The sequence below is a fragment of the Panulirus ornatus genome, unplaced genomic scaffold (assembly GCF_036320965.1).
Source record: "Panulirus ornatus isolate Po-2019 unplaced genomic scaffold, ASM3632096v1 CTG_1541_pilon, whole genome shotgun sequence".
Taxonomy (NCBI): Eukaryota; Metazoa; Arthropoda; class Malacostraca; order Decapoda; family Palinuridae; genus Panulirus; species Panulirus ornatus.
The window spans coordinates 1-16,286 of NW_027264156.1; the positions used below are offsets into that span (position 1 = coordinate 1).

The window sequence follows — 16,286 nt, forward strand, 5'->3', positions numbered from 1 at the left end:
GCAAACCAAAATTTGGAAAAATTTAAGGATTAATTATGAATCCCCTTTGGCGTCCTCAAAGGCCTTTGCAGGGGAAAAGTGGCAAACTAAGGGAAAGACAAAAAAAGTTACTTAACAGACCTTTAGGGGTGCCAAAATCTTTCTACCTTTCATGGTGGCTCCAAAACAAATTACAAATTTAAAGATTTATTTAAACCCTTTCGGGCCGCCAAAGGCAAATTAAAGGGGATAGAGGCATCAAAAGGAAAGAAACATTTCGAAAGCTTACTTTAATACCCCTTTGGGATCCAAAGGCAAGAGAAATGCTGGAGACATCCAAAAATTTGAGGGAAAAATTTAAGGTTTAAACAAATCCCCGGGGCTCTTCAAGGGCCCTTTTCAGGGAATAGTGGATCAAAGTAAAGACCCTAATTAAATTTACTTTCAATACCCTTTGGGTTCCAAAGTCCATACGTTGCATGGTGCATCCAAAATAAAAAAACAATTAAAGTTTATTAAATCCCTTTGGCGCCGCCAAAGGCAATTACAGGGGCATAGAGGCATCAAAAGGGAAAGAAACATTTGGAAAGCTTACTTTAATACCACTTTGGGGATGCCAAAGGGCAAGAGAATTGCATGGACGCATCGAAAAATTTAGAGGAAAATTGAAGGATTAATCTAAATCCCCTTTGGCGTCTTCAAAGGCCTTTACAGGGGAATAGTGGCATCTGAAGGGAAAGAGACAAATTAAAAGTTTACTTAACAGACCGTTTAGGGGTGCCAAAGTCCAATACCTTTGCATGGTGGCATCCAAAAATAAAAAGAGAAATTAAAGATTTAGTTTAAATCCCCTTTGGCGCCGCCAAAGGCGATTACAGGGGCATAGAGGCATCAAAAGGGAAAGAAACATTTCGAAAGCTTACTTTAATACCACTTTGGGGATGCCAAAGGGCAAGAGAATTGCGTGGAGACATCCAAAAATTTAGAGGAAAATTGAAGGATTAATCTAAATCCACTTTGGCGTCTTCAAAGGCCTTTACAGGGGAATAGTGGCATCTAAAGGGAAAGACCCTAATTAAAAGTTTACTTAAAATACCCTTTGGGGGTGCCAAAGTCCAATACAGTTGCATGGTGGCATCCAAAATTAAAAAGAGAAATTAAAGGTTTATTTTAAATCCCCTTTGGCGCCGCCAAAGGCAATTACAGGGGCATAGAGGCATCAAAAGGGAAAGAAACATTTGGAAAGCTTACTTTAATGCCACTTTGGGGATGCCAAAGGTCAAGAGAATTGCGGTGAGGCATCCAAAAATTTAGAGGAAAATTGAAGGATTAATCTAAATCCCCTTTGGCGTCTTCAAAGGCCTTTACAGGGGAATAGTGGCATCTGAAGGGAAAGAGACAAATTAAAAGTTTACTTAAAAGACCGTTTAGGGGTGCCAAAGTCCAATACCTTTGCATGGTGGCATCCAAAAATAAAAAGACAAATTAAAGGTTTATTTTAAATCCCCTTTGGCGCCGCCAAAGGCAATTACAGGGGCATAGAGGCATCAAAAGGGAAAGAAACATTTGCAAAGCTTACTTTAATGCCACTTTGGGGATGCCAAAGGGCAAGAGAATTGCGTGGAGGCATCCAAAAATTTAGAGAAAAATTGAAGGATTAATCTAAATCCCCTTTGGCGTCTTCAAAGGCCTTTACAGGGGAATAGTGGCATCTGAAGGGAAAGAGACAAATTAAAAGTTTACTTAACAGACCGTTTAGGGGTGCCAAAGTCCAATACCTTTGCATGGTGGCATCCAAAAATAAAAAGACAAATTAATGATTTAGTTTAAATCCCCTTTGGCGCCGCCAAAGGCAATTACAGGGGCATAGAGGCATCAAAAGGGAAAGAAACATTTCGAAAGCTTACTTTAATACCACTTTGGGGATGCCAAAGGGCAAGAGAATTGCGTGAGACATCCAAAAATTTAGAGGAAAATTGAAGGATTAATCTAAATCCCCTTTGGCGTCTTCAAAGGCCTTTACAGGGGAATAGTGGCATCTAAAGGGAAAGACCCTAATTAAAAGTTTACTTAAAATACCCTTTGGGGGTGCCAAAGTCCAATACAGTTGCATGGTGGCATCCAAAAATAAAAAGACGAATTAAAGGTTTATTTCAAATCCCCTTTGGCGCCGCCAAAGGCAATTACAGGGGCATAGAGGCATCAAAAGGGAAAGAAACATTTGGAAAGCTTACTTTAATACCACTTTGGGGATGCCAAAGGGTAAGATAATTGCGGCGAGGCATCCAAAAATTTAGACAAAAATTGAAGGATTAATCTAAATCCCCTTTGGCGTCTTCAAAGGCCTTTACAGGTGAATAGTGGCATCTGAAGGGAAAGAGACAAATTAACACTTTACTTAACAGACCGTTTAGGGGTGCCAAAGTCTAATACCTTTGCATGGTGGCATCCAAAAATAAAAAGAGAAATTAAAGATTTAGTTTAAATCCCCTTTGGCGCCGCCAAAAGCGATTACAGGGGCATAGAGTCATCAAAAGGGAAAGAAACATTTTGAAAGCTTACTTTAATACCACTTCGGGGATGCCAAAGGGCAAGAGAATTGCGTGGAGACATCTAAAAATTTAGAGAAAAATTGAAGGATTAATCTAAATCCACTTTGGCGTCTTCAAAGGCCTTTACAGGGGAATAGTGGCATCAATCATAAGGGAAAGAAACATTTGGAAAGCTTACTTTAATACCACTTTGGGGATGCCAAAGGGCAAGAGAATTGCGTGGAGACATCTAAAAATTTAGAGGAAAATTGAAGGATTAATCTAAATCCCCTTTGGCGTCTTCAAAGGCCTTTACAGGGGAATAGTGGCATCTGAAGGGAAAGACCAAATTAAAAGTTTACTTAAAAGACCCTTTGGGGGTGCCAAAGTCCAATACCTTTGCATGGTGGCATCCAAAAATAAAAAGACAAATTAAAGGTTTATTTTAATCACCTTTGGCGCCGCCAAAGGCAATTACAGGGGCATAGAGGCAACAAAAGGGAAAGAAACATTTGCAAAGCTTACCTTAATACCACTTTGGGGATGCCAAAGTGGCAAGAGAATTGCGTGGAGGCATCCAAAATCTTAGAGGAAAATTGAAGGATTTATCTAAATCCTCTTTGGCGTCTTCAAAGGCCTTTACAGGGGAGTAGTGGCATCTGAAGGGAAAGAGATAAATTAAAATTTTATATAAAACACCGTTTAGGGTTGCCAAAGTGCAATACAGCTGCACGGTGACATCCAAAAGTAAAAAGAGAAATGAAAGGTTTAGTTTAAATCCCCTTTGGAGCCGCCAAAGGCAATTACAGGGGCATAGAGGCATCAAAAGGGAAAGAAACATTTGCAAAGCTTACTTTAATGCCACTTTGGGGATGTCAAAGGTCAAGAGAATTGCGGTGAGGCATCCAAAAACTTAGAGGAAAATTGAAGGATTAATCTAAATCCCCTTTGGCGTCTTCAAAGGCCTTTACAGGGGAATAGTGGTATCTAAAGGGAAAGACCCTAATTAAAAGTTTACTTAAAATACCCTTTGGGGGTGCCAAAGTCCAAGACAGTTGCATGGTGGCATCCAAAAATAAAAAGACAAATTAAAGGTTTATTTTAAATCCCCTTTGGCGCCGCCTAAGGCAATTACAGGGGCATAGAGGCATCATAAGGGAAAGAAACATTTGGAAAGCTTACTTTAATGCCACTTTGGGGATGCCAAAGGTCAAGAGAATTGCGGTGAGGCATCCAAAAATTTAGAGAAAAATTGAAGGATTAATCTAAATCCCCTTTGGCGTCTTCAAAGGCCTTTGCAGGGGAATAGTGGCATCTGAAGGGAAAGAGACAAATGAAAAGTTTACTTAACAGACCGTTTAGGGGTGCCAAAGTCTAATACCTTTGCATGGTGGCATCCAAAAACAAAAAGACAAATTAATGATTTAGTTTAAATCCCCTCTGGCGCCGCCAAAGGCAATTACAGGGGCATAGAGGCATCAAAAGGGAAAGAAACATTTCGAAAGCTTACTTTAATACCACTTTGGGGATGCCAAAGGGCAAGAGAATTGCTTGGAGACATCCAAAAATTTAGAGGAAAATTGAAGGATTAATCTAAATCCCCTTTGGCGTCTTCAAAGGCCTTTACAGGGGAATAGTGGCATCTAAAGGGAAAGACCCTAATTAAAAGTTTACTTACAATACCCTTTGGGTGTGCCAAAGTCCAATACAGTTGCATGGTGGCATCCAAAAATAAAAAGACAAATTAAAGGTTTATTTTAAATCCCCTTTGGCGCCGCCAAAGGCAATTACAGGGGCATAGAGGCATGAAAAGGGAAAGAAACATTTGGAAAGCTTACTTTAATACCACTTTGGGGATGCCAAAGGGCAAGAGAATTGCATGGACGCATCGAAAAATTTAGAGGAAAATTGAAGGATTAATGTAAATCCCCTTTGGCGTCTTCAAAGGACTTTACAGGGGAATAGTGGCATCTGAAGGGAAAGAGACAAATTAAAACATTACTTAACAGACCGTTTAGGGGTGCCAAAGTCCAATACCTTTGCATGGTAGCATCCAAAAATAAAAAGAGAAATTAAAGATTTAGTTTAAATCCCCTTTGGCGCCGCCAAAGGCGATTACAGGGGCATAGAGTCATCAAAAGGGAAAGAAACATTTCGAAAGCTTACTTTAATACCACTTTGGGGATGCCAAAGGGCAAGAGAATTGCGTGGAGACATCTAAAAATTTAGAGGAAAATTGAAGGATTAATCTAAATCCACTTTGGCGTCTTCAAAGGCCTTTACAGGGGAATAGTGGCATCTAAAGGGAAAGACCCTAGTTAAAAGTTTACTTAAAATACCCTTTGGGGGTGCCAAAGTCCAATACAGTTGCATGGTGGCATCCAAAAATAAAAAGAGAAATTAAAGGTTTATTTTAAATCCCCTTTGGCGCAGCCAAAGGCAATTACAGGGGCATAGAGGCATCAAAAGGGAAAGAAACATTTGGAAAGCTTACTTTAATGCCACTTTGGGGATGCCAAAGGGCAAGAGAATTGCATGGACGCATCGAAAAATTTAGAGGAAAATTGAAGGATTAATCTAACTCCCCTTTGGCATCTTCAAAGGCCTTTACAGGGGAATAGTGGCATCTGAAGGGAAAGAGACAAATTAAAAGTTTACTTAAAAGACCGTTTAGGGGTGCCAAAGTCCAATACCTTTGCATGGTGGCATCCAAAAATAAAAAGACAAATTAAAGGTTTATTTTAAATCCCCTTTGGCGCCACCAAAGGCAATTACAGGGGCATAGAGGCAACAAAAGGGAAAGAAACATTTGCAAAGCTTACCTTAATGCCACTTTGGGGATGCCAAAGTGCAAGGGAATTGCGTGGAGGCATCCAAAATCTTAGAGGAAAATTGAAGGATTTACCTAAATCCTCTTTGGCGTCTTCAAAGGCCTTTACAGGGGAGTAGTGGCATCTGAAGGGAAAGAGATAAATTTAAATTTTATATAAAAGACCTTTTAGGGGTGCCAAAGTCCAATACAGCTGCACGGTGGCATCCAAAAGTAAAAAGACAACTGAAAGGTATAGTTTAAATCCCCTTTGGAGCCGCCAAAGGCAATTACAGGGGCATAGAGGCATCAAAAGGGAAAGAAACATTTGCAAAGCTTACGTTAATGCCACTTTGGGGATGCCAAAGGTCAAGAGAATTGCGGTGAGGCATCCAAAAATTTAGAGGAAAATTGAAGGATTAATCTAAATCCCCTTTGGCGTTTTCAAAGGCCTTTACAGGGGAATAGTGGTATCTAAAGGGAAAGACCCTAATTAAAAGTTTACTTAAAATACCCTTTGGGGGTGCCAAAGTCCAATATAGTCGCATGGTGGCATCCAAAAATAAAAAGACGAATTAAAGGTTTATTTCAAATCCCCTTTGGCGCCGCCAAAGGCAATTACAGGGGCATAGAGGCATCATAAGGGAAAGAAACATTTGGAAAGCTTACTTTAATGACACTTTGGGGATGCCAAAGGTCAAGAGAATTGCGGTGAGGCATCCAAAAATTTAGAGAAAAATTGAAGGATTAATCTAAATCCCCTTTGGCGTCTTCAAAGGCCTTTACAGGGTAATAGTGGCATCTGAAGGGAAAGAGACAAATTAAAAGTTTACTTAACAGACCCTTTAGGGGTGCCAAAGTCCAATACCTTTGCATGGTGGCATCCAAAAATAAAAAGACAAATTAAAGTTTTATTTTAAATCACCTTTGGCGCCACCAAAGGCAATTACAGGGGCATAGAGGCAACAAAAGGGAAAGAAACATTTGCAAAGCTTACCTTAATGCCACTTTGGGGATGCCAAAGTGCAAGGGAATTGCGTGGAGGCATCCAAAATCTTAGAGGAAAATTGAAGGATTTATCTAAATCCTCTTTGTCGTCTTCAAAGGCCTTTACAGGGGAGTAGTGGCATCTGAAGGGAAAGAGATAAATTAAAATTTTATATAAAACACCGTTTAGGGTTGCCAAAGTGCAATACAGCTGCACGGTGACATCCAAAAGTAAAAAGAGAAATGAAAGGTTTAGTTTAAATCCCCTTTGGAGCCGCCAAAGGCAATTACAGGGGCATAGAGGCATCAAAAGGGAAAGAAACATTTGCAAAGCTTACTTTAATGCCACTTTGGGGATGTCAAAGGTCAAGAGAATTGCGGTGAGGCATCCAAAAACTTAGAGGAAAATTGAAGGATTAATCTAAATCCCCTTTGGCGTCTTCAAAGGCCTTTACAGGGGAATAGTGGTATCTAAAGGGAAAGACCCTAATTAAAAGTTTACTTAAAATACCCTTTGGGGGTGCCAAAGTCCAAGACAGTTGCATGGTGGCATCCAAAAATAAAAAGACAAATTAAAGGTTTATTTTAAATCCCCTTTGGCGCCGCCTAAGGCAATTACAGGGGCATAGAGGCATCATAAGGGAAAGAAACATTTGGAAAGCTTACTTTAATGCCACTTTGGGGATGCCAAAGGTCAAGAGAATTGCGGTGAGGCATCCAAAAATTTAGAGAAAAATTGAAGGATTAATCTAAATCCCCTTTGGCGTCTTCAAAGGCCTTTGCAGGGGAATAGTGGCATCTGAAGGGAAAGAGACAAATGAAAAGTTTACTTAACAGACCGTTTAGGGGTGCCAAAGTCTAATACCTTTGCATGGTGGCATCCAAAAACAAAAAGACAAATTAATGATTTAGTTTAAATCCCCTCTGGCGCCGCCAAAGGCAATTACAGGGGCATAGAGGCATCAAAAGGGAAAGAAACATTTCGAAAGCTTACTTTAATACCACTTTGGGGATGCCAAAGGGCAAGAGAATTGCTTGGAGACATCCAAAAATTTAGAGGAAAATTGAAGGATTAATCTAAATCCCCTTTGGCGTCTTCAAAGGCCTTTACAGGGGAATAGTGGCATCTAAAGGGAAAGACCCTAATTAAAAGTTTACTTACAATACCCTTTGGGTGTGCCAAAGTCCAATACAGTTGCATGGTGGCATCCAAAAATAAAAAGACAAATTAAAGGTTTATTTTAAATCCCCTTTGGCGCCGCCAAAGGCAATTACAGGGGCATAGAGGCATGAAAAGGGAAAGAAACATTTGGAAAGCTTACTTTAATACCACTTTGGGGATGCCAAAGGGCAAGAGAATTGCATGGACGCATCGAAAAATTTAGAGGAAAATTGAAGGATTAATCTAAATCCCCTTTGGCGTCTTCAAAGGACTTTACAGGGGAATAGTGGCATCTGAAGGGAAAGAGACAAATTAAAACATTACTTAACAGACCGTTTAGGGGTGCCAAAGTCCAATACCTTTGCATGGTAGCATCCAAAAATAAAAAGAGAAATTAAAGATTTAGTTTAAATCCCCTTTGGCGCCGCCAAAGGCGATTACAGGGGCATAGAGTCATCAAAAGGGAAAGAAACATTTCGAAAGCTTACTTTAATACCACTTTGGGGATGCCAAAGGGCAAGAGAATTGCGTGGAGACATCAAAAAATTTAGAGGAAAATTGAAGGATTAATCTAAATCCACTTTGGCGTCTTCAAAGGCCTTTACAGGGGAATAGTGGCATCTAAAGGGAAAGACCCTAGTTAAAAGTTTACTTAAAATACCCTTTGGGGGTGCCAAAGTCCAATACAGTTGCATGGTGGCATCCAAAAATAAAAAGAGAAATTAAAGGTTTATTTTAAATCCCCTTTGGCGCAGCCAAAGGCAATTACAGGGGCATAGAGGCATCAAAAGGGAAAGAAACATTTGGAAAGCTTACTTTAATGCCACTTTGGGGATGCCAAAGGGCAAGAGAATTGCATGGACGCATCGAAAAATTTAGAGGAAAATTGAAGGATTAATCTAACTCCCCTTTGGCGTCTTCAAAGGCCTTTACAGGGGAATAGTGGCATCTGAAGGGAAAGAGACAAATTAAAAGTTTACTTAAAAGACCGTTTAGGGGTGCCAAAGTCCAATACCTTTGCATGGTGGCATCCAAAAATAAAAAGACAAATTAAAGGTTTATTTTAAATCACCTTTGGCGCCACCAAAGGCAATTACAGGGGCATAGAGGCAACAAAAGGGAAAGAAACATTTGCAAAGCTTACCTTAATGCCACTTTGGGGATGCCAAAGTGCAAGGGAATTGCGTGGAGGCATCCAAAATCTTAGAGGAAAATTGAAGGATTTATCTAAATCCTCTTTGGCGTCTTCAAAGGCCTTTACAGGGGAGTAGTGGCATCTGAAGGGAAAGAGATAAATTAAAATTTTATATAAAACACCGTTTAGGGGTGCCAAAGTCAATACAGCTGCACGGTGGCATCCAAAAGTAAAAAGAGAAATGAAAGGTTTAGTTTAAATCCCCTTTGGAGCCGCCAAAGGCAATTACAGGGGCATAGAGGCATCAAAAGGGAAAGAAACATTTGCAAAGCTTACTTTAATGCCACTTTGGGGATGCCAAAGGTCAAGAGAATTGCGGTGAGGCATCCAAAAACTTAGAGGAAAATTGAAGGATTAATCTAAATCCCCTTTGGCGTCTTCAAAGGCCTTTACAGGGGAATAGTGGTATCTAAAGGGAAAGACCCTAATTAAAAGTTTACTTAAAATACCCTTTGGGGGTGCCAAAGTCCAATACAGTTGCATGGTGGCATCCAAAAATAAAAAGACAAATTAAAGGTTTATTTTAAATCCCCTTTGGCGCCGCCAAAGGCAATTACAGGGGCATAGAGGCATCATAAGGGAAAGAAACATTTGGAAAGCTTACTTTAATGCCACTTTGGGGATGCCAAAGGTCAAGAGAATTGCGGTGAGGCATCCAAAAATTTAGAGAAAATTGAAGGATTAATCTAAATCCCCTTTGGCGTCTTCAAAGGCCTTTACAGGGGAATAGTGGCATCTAAAGGGAAAGACCCTAATTAAAAGTTTACTTAAAATACCCTTTGGGGTGCCAAAGTCCAATACAGTTGCATGGTGGCATCCAAAAATAAAAAGACGAAATTAAAGGTTTATTTTAAATCCCCTTTGGCGCCGCCAAAGGCAATTACAGGGGCATAGAGGCATCAAAAGGGAAAGAAACATTTGGAAAGCTTACTTTAATGCCACTTTGGGGATGCCAAAGGGCAAGAGAATTGCATGGACGCATCGAAAAATTTAGAGGAAAATTGAAGGATTAATCTAAATCCCCTTTGGCGTCTTCAAAGGCCTTTACAGGGGAATAGTGGCATCTGAAGGGAAAGAGACAAATTAAAAGTTTACTTAAAAGACCGTTTAGGGGTGCCAAAGTCCAATACCTTTGCATGGTGGCATCCAAAAATAAAAAGACAAATTAAAGGTTTATTTTAAATCCCCTTTGGCGCCGCCAAAGGCAATTACAGGGGCATAGAGGCAACAAAAGGGAAAGAAACATTTGCAAAGCTTACCTTAATGCCACTTTGGGGATGCCAAAGTGCAAGGGAATTGCGTGGAGGCATCCAAAATCTTAGAGGAAAATTGAAGGATTTATCTAAATCCTCTTTGGCGTCTTCAAAGGCCTTTACAGGGGAGTAGTGGCATCTGAAGGGAAAGAGATAAATTAAAATTTTATATAAAAGACCGTTTAGGGGTGCCAAAGTCCAATACAGCTGCACGGTGGCATCCAAAAGTAAAAAGAGAAATGAAAGGTTTAGTTTAAATCCCCTTTGGAGCCGCCAAAGGCAATTACAGGGGCATAGAGGCATCAAAAGGGAAAGAAACATTTGCAAAGCTTACTTTAATGCCACTTTGGGGATGCCAAAGGTCAAGAGAATTGCGGTGAGGCATCCAAAAATTTAGAGGAAAATTGAAGGATTAATCTAAATCCCCTTTGGCGTCTTCAAAGGCCTTTACAGGGGAATAGTGGTATCTAAAGGGAAAGACCCTAATTAAAAGTTTACTTAAAATACCCTTTGGGGGTGCCAAAGTCCAATACAGTTGCATGGTGGCATCCAAAAATAAAAAGACAAATTAAAGGTTTATTTTAAATCCCCTTTGGCGCCGCCAAAGGCAATTACAGGGGCATAGAGGCATCATAAGGGAAAGAAACATTTGGAAAGCTTACTTTAATGCCACTTTGGGGATGCCAAAGGTCAAGAGAATTGCGGTGAGGCATCCAAAAATTTAGAGAAAAATTGAAGGATTAATCTAAATCCCCTTTGGCGTCTTCAAAGGCCTTTACAGGGGAATAGTGGCATCTGAAGGGAAAGAGACAAATTAAAAGTTTACTTAACAGACCGTTTAGGGGTGCCAAAGTCTAATACCTTTGCATGGTGGCATCCAAAAACAAAAAGACAAATTAATGATTTAGTTTAAATCCCCTTTGGCGCCGCCAAAGGCAATTACAGGGGCATAGAGGCATCAAAAGGGAAAGAAACATTTCGAAAGCTTACTTTAATACCACTTTGGGGATGCCAAAGGGCAAGAGAATTGCGTGGAGACATCCAAAAATTTAGAGGAAAATTGAAGGATTAATCTAAATCCCCTTTGGCGTCTTCAAAGGCCTTTACAGGGGAATAGTGGCATCTAAAGGGAAAGACCCTAATTAAAAGTTTACTTAAAATACCCTTTGGGGGTGCCAAAGTCCAATACAGTTGCATGGTGGCATCCAAAAATAAAAAGACAAATTAAAGGTTTATTTTAAATCCCCTTTGGCGCCGCCAAAGGCAATTACAGGGGCATAGAGGCATCAAAAGGGAAAGAAACATTTGGAAAGCTTACTTTAATGCCACTTTGGGGATGCCAAAGGGCAAGAGAATTGCATGGACGCATCGAAAAATTTAGAGGAAAATTGAAGGATTAATCTAAATCCCCTTTGGCGTCTTCAAAGGCCTTTACAGGGGAATAGTGGCATCTGAAGGGAAAGAGACCTAATTAAAAGTTTACTTAAAATACCCTTTGGGGGTGCCAAAGTCCAATACAGTTGCATGGTGGCATCCAAAAATAAGAAGACAAATTAAAGGTTTATCTTAAATCACCTTTGGCGCCACCAAAGGCAATTACAGGGGCATAGAGGCATCAAAAGAGAAAGAAACATTTGGAAAGCTTACCTTAATGCCACTTTGGGGATGCCAAAGTGCAAGGGAATTGCGTGGAGGCATCCAAAATCTTAGAGGAAAATTGAAGGATTAATCTAAATCCCCTTTGGCGTCTTCAAAGGCCTTTACAGGGGAGTAGTGGCATCTGAAGGGAAAGAGATAAATTAAAAGTTTACTTAACAGACCGTTTAGGGGTGCCAAAGTCCAATACAGCTGCACGGTGGCATCCAAAAGTAAAAAGAGAAATGAAAGGTTTAGTTTAAATCCCCTTTGGAGCCGCCAAAGGCAATTACAGGGGCATAGAGGCATCAAAAGGGAAAGAAACATTTGCAAAGCTTACTTTAATGCCACTTTGGGGATGCCAAAGGTCAAGAGAATTGCGGTGAGGCATCCAAAAATTAGAGGAAAATTGAAGGATTAATCTAAATACCCTTTGGCGTCTTCAAAGGCCTTTACAGGGGAATAGTGGTATCTAAAGGGAAAGACCCTAATTAAAAGTTTACTTAAAATACCCTTTGGGGGTGCCAAAGTCCAATACCTTTGCATGGTGGCATCCAAAAATAAAAAGACAAATTAAAGATTTATTTTAAATCCCCTTTGACGCCGCCAAAGGCAATTACAGGTGCATAGAGGCATCATAAGGGAAAGAAACATTTGGAAAGCTTACTTTAATGCCACTTTCGGGATGCCAAAGGTCAAGAGAATTGCGGTGAGGCATCCAAAAATTTAGAGAAAAATTGAAGGATTAATCTAAATCCCCTTTGGCGTCTTCAAAGGCCTTTACAGGGGAATAGTGGCATCTGAAGGGAAAGAGAGAAATGAAAAGTTTACTTAACAGACCGTTTAGGGGTGCCAAAGTCTAATACCTTTGCATGGTGGCATCCAAAAACAAAAAGAAAAATTAATGATTTAGTTTAAATCCCCTCTGGCGCGGCCAAAGGCAATTACAGGGGCATAGAGGCATCAAAAGGGAAAGAAACATTTCGAAAGCTTACTTTAATACCACTTTGGGGATGCCAAAGGGCAAGAGAATTGCGTGGAGACATCCAAAAATTTAGAGGAAAATTGAAGGATTAATCTAAATCCCCTTTGGCGTCTTCAAAGGCCTTTACAGGGGAATAGTGGCATCTAAAGGGAAAGACCCTAATTAAAAGTTTACTTAAAATACCCTTTGGGTGTGCCAAAGTCCAATACAGTTGCATGGTGGCATCCAAAAATAAAAAGACAAATTAAAGGCTTATTTTAAATCCCCTTTGGCGCCGCCAAAGGCAATTACAGGGGCATAGAGGCATCAAAAGGGAAAGAAACATTTGGAAAGCTTACTTTAATACCACTTTGGGGATGCCAAAGGGCAAGAGAATTGCGGTGAGGCATCCAAAAATTTAGAGGAAAATTGAAGGATTAATCTAAATCCCCTTTGGCGTCTTCAAAGGCCTTTACAGGGGAATAGTGGCATCTGAAGGGAAAGAGACAAATTAACACTTTACTTAACAGACCGTTTAGGGGTGCCAAAGTCCAATACCTTTGCATGGTGGCATCCAAAAATAAAAAGAGAAATTAAAGATTTAGTTTAAATCCCCTTTGGCGCCGCCAAAGGCGATTACAGGGGCATAGAGTCATCAAAAGGGAAAGAAACATTTCGAAAGCTTACTTTAATACCACTTTGGGGATGCCAAAGGGCAAGAGAATTGCGTGGAGACATCTAAAAATTTAGAGGAAAATTGAAGGATTAATCTAAATCCACTTTGGCGTCTTCAAAGGCCTTTACAGGGGAATAGTGGCATCTAAAGGGAAAGACCCTAGTTAAAAGTTTACTTAAAATACCCTTTGGGGGTGCCAAAGTCCAATACAGTTGCATGGTGGCATCCAAAAATAAAAAGACAAATTAAAGGTTTATTTTAAATCCCCTTTGGCGCCGCCAAAGGCAATTACAGGGGCATAGAGGCATCAAAAGGGAAAGAAACATTTGGAAAGCTTACTTTAATGCCACTTTGGGGATGCCAAAGGGCAAGAGAATTGCATGGACGCATCGAAAAATTTAGAGGAAAATTGAAGGATTAATCTAACTCCCCTTTGGCGTCTTCAAAGGCCTTTACAGGGGAATAGTGGCATCTGAAGGGAAAGAGACAAATTAAAAGTTTACTTAAAAGACCGTTTAGGGGTGCCAAAGTCCAATACCTTTGCATGGTGGCATCCAAAAATAAAAAGACAAATTAAAGTTTTATTTTAAATCACCTTTGGCGCCACCAAAGGCAATTACAGGGGCATAGAGGCAACAAAAGGGAAAGAAACATTTGCAAAGCTTACCTTAATGCCACTTTGGGGATGCCAAAGTGCAAGGGAATTGCGTGGAGGCATCCAAAATCTTAGAGGAAAATTGAAGGATTTATCTAAATCCTCTTTGTCGTCTTCAAAGGCCTTTACAGGGGAGTAGTGGCATCTGAAGGGAAAGAGATAAATTAAAATTTTATATAAAACACCGTTTAGGGTTGCCAAAGTGCAATACAGCTGCACGGTGACATCCAAAAGTAAAAAGAGAAATGAAAGGTTTAGTTTAAATCCCCTTTGGAGCCGCCAAAGGCAATTACAGGGGCATAGAGGCATCAAAAGGGAAAGAAACATTTGCAAAGCTTACTTTAATGCCACTTTGGGGATGTCAAAGGTCAAGAGAATTGCGGTGAGGCATCCAAAAACTTAGAGGAAAATTGAAGGATTAATCTAAATCCCCTTTGGCGTCTTCAAAGGCCTTTACAGGGGAATAGTGGTATCTAAAGGGAAAGACCCTAATTAAAAGTTTACTTAAAATACCCTTTGGGGGTGCCAAAGTCCAATACAGTTGCATGGTGGCATCCAAAAATAAAAAGACAAATTAAAGGTTTATTTTAAATCCCCTTTGGCGCCGCCAAAGGCAATTACAGGGGCATAGAGGCATCATAAGGGAAAGAAACATTTGGAAAGCTTACTTTAATGCCACTTTGGGGATGCCAAAGGTCAAGAGAATTGCGGTGAGGCATCCAAAAATTTAGAGAAAAATTGAAGGATTAATCTAAATCCCCTTTGGCGTCTTCAAAGGCCTTTACAGGGGAATAGTGGCATCTGAAGGGAAAGAGACAAATGAAAAGTTTACTTAACAGACCGTTTAGGGGTGCCAAAGTCTAATACCTTTGCATGGTGGCATCCAAAAACAAAAAGACAAATTAATGATTTAGTTTAAATCCCCTCTGGCGCCGCCAAAGGCAATTACAGGGGCATAGAGGCATCAAAAGGGAAAGAAACATTTCGAAAGCTTACTTTAATACCACTTTGGGGATGCCAAAGGGCAAGAGAATTGCTTGGAGACATCCAAAAATTTAGAGGAAAATTGAAGGATTAATCTAAATCCCCTTTGGCGTCTTCAAAGGCCTTTACAGGGGAATAGTGGCATCTAAAGGGAAAGACCCTAATTAAAAGTTTACTTAAAATACCCTTTGGGTGTGCCAAAGTCCAATACAGTTGCATGGTGGCATCCAAAAATAAAAAGACAAATTAAAGGTTTATTTTAAATCCCCTTTGGCGCCGCCAAAGGCAATTACAGGGGCATAGAGGCATCAAAAGGGAAAGAAACATTTGGAAAGCTTACTTTAATACCACTTTGGGGATGCCAAAGGGCAAGAGAATTGCATGGACGCATCGAAAAATTTAGAGGAAAATTGAAGGATTAATCTAACTCCACTTTGGCGTCTTCAAAGGCCTTTACAGGGGAATAGTGGCATCTGAAGGGAAAGAGACAAATGAAAAGTTTACTTAACAGACCGTTTAGGGGTGCCAAAGTCCAATACCTTTGCATGGTGGCATCCAAAAATAAAAAGAGAAATTAAAGATTTAGTTTAAATCCCCTTTGGCGCCGCCAAAGGCGATTACAGGGGCATAGAGTCATCAAAAGGGAAAGAAACATTTCGAAAGCTTACTTTAATACCACTTTGGGGATGCCAAAGGGCAAGAGAATTGCGTGGAGACATCAAAAATTTAGAGGAAAATTGAAGGATTAATCTAAATCCACTTTGGCGTCTTCAAAGGCCTTTACAGGGGAATAGTGGCATCTAAAGGGAAAGACCCTAGTTAAAAGTTTACTTAAAATACCCTTTGGGGGTGCCAAAGTCCAATACAGTTGCATGGTGGCATCCAAAAATAAAAAGAGAAATTAAAGGTTTATTTTAAATCCCCTTTGGCGCCGCCAAAGGCAATTACAGGGGCATAGAGGCATCAAAAGGGAAAGAAACATTTGAAAGCTTACTTTAATGCCACTTTGGGGATGCCAAAGGGCAAGAGAATTGCGTGGACGCATCGAAAAATTTAGAGGAAAATTGAAGGATTAATCTAACTCCCCTTTGGCATCTTCAAAGGCCTTTACAGGGGAATAGTGGCATCTGAAGGGAAAGAGACAAATTAAAAGTTTACTTAAAAGACCGTTTAGGGGTGCCAAAGTCCAATACCTTTGCATGGTGGCATCCAAAAATAAAAAGACAAATTAAAGGTTTATTTTATATCACCTTTGGCGCCACCAAAGGCAATTACAGGGGCATAGAGGCAAGAAAAGGGAAAGAAACATTTGCAAAGCTTACCTTAATGCCACTTTGGGGATGCCAAAGTGCAAGGGAATTGCGTGGAGGCATCCAAAATCTTAGAGGAAAATTGAAGGATTTACCTAAATCCTCTTTGGCGTCTTCAAAGGCCTTTACAGGGGAGTAGTGCATGG

The 16,286-nt window shown here is 40.2% G+C and overlaps 2 long non-coding RNA genes across 2 annotated transcripts; both read right to left on the reverse strand.

The window, feature by feature from the left end:
* Positions 1-5,357: 5,357 nt before the first annotated feature.
* LOC139748406 (uncharacterized) lies at positions 5,358-8,725 on the reverse strand. The gene is made up of 3 exons (XR_011712657.1): positions 8,613-8,725; positions 6,317-6,449; positions 5,358-5,465 (listed from the first exon to the last, which is right to left on the reverse strand). It is a non-coding gene; the product is annotated as an uncharacterized lncRNA (long non-coding RNA).
* A 2,844-nt stretch (positions 8,726-11,569) lies between these two features.
* Positions 11,570-16,257, reverse strand: LOC139748407 (uncharacterized). Its single transcript, XR_011712658.1, has 3 exons — positions 16,153-16,257; positions 13,859-13,991; positions 11,570-11,696 (listed from the first exon to the last, which is right to left on the reverse strand). It is a non-coding gene; the product is annotated as an uncharacterized lncRNA (long non-coding RNA).
* Between the last annotated feature and the right edge of the window lie 29 nt (positions 16,258-16,286).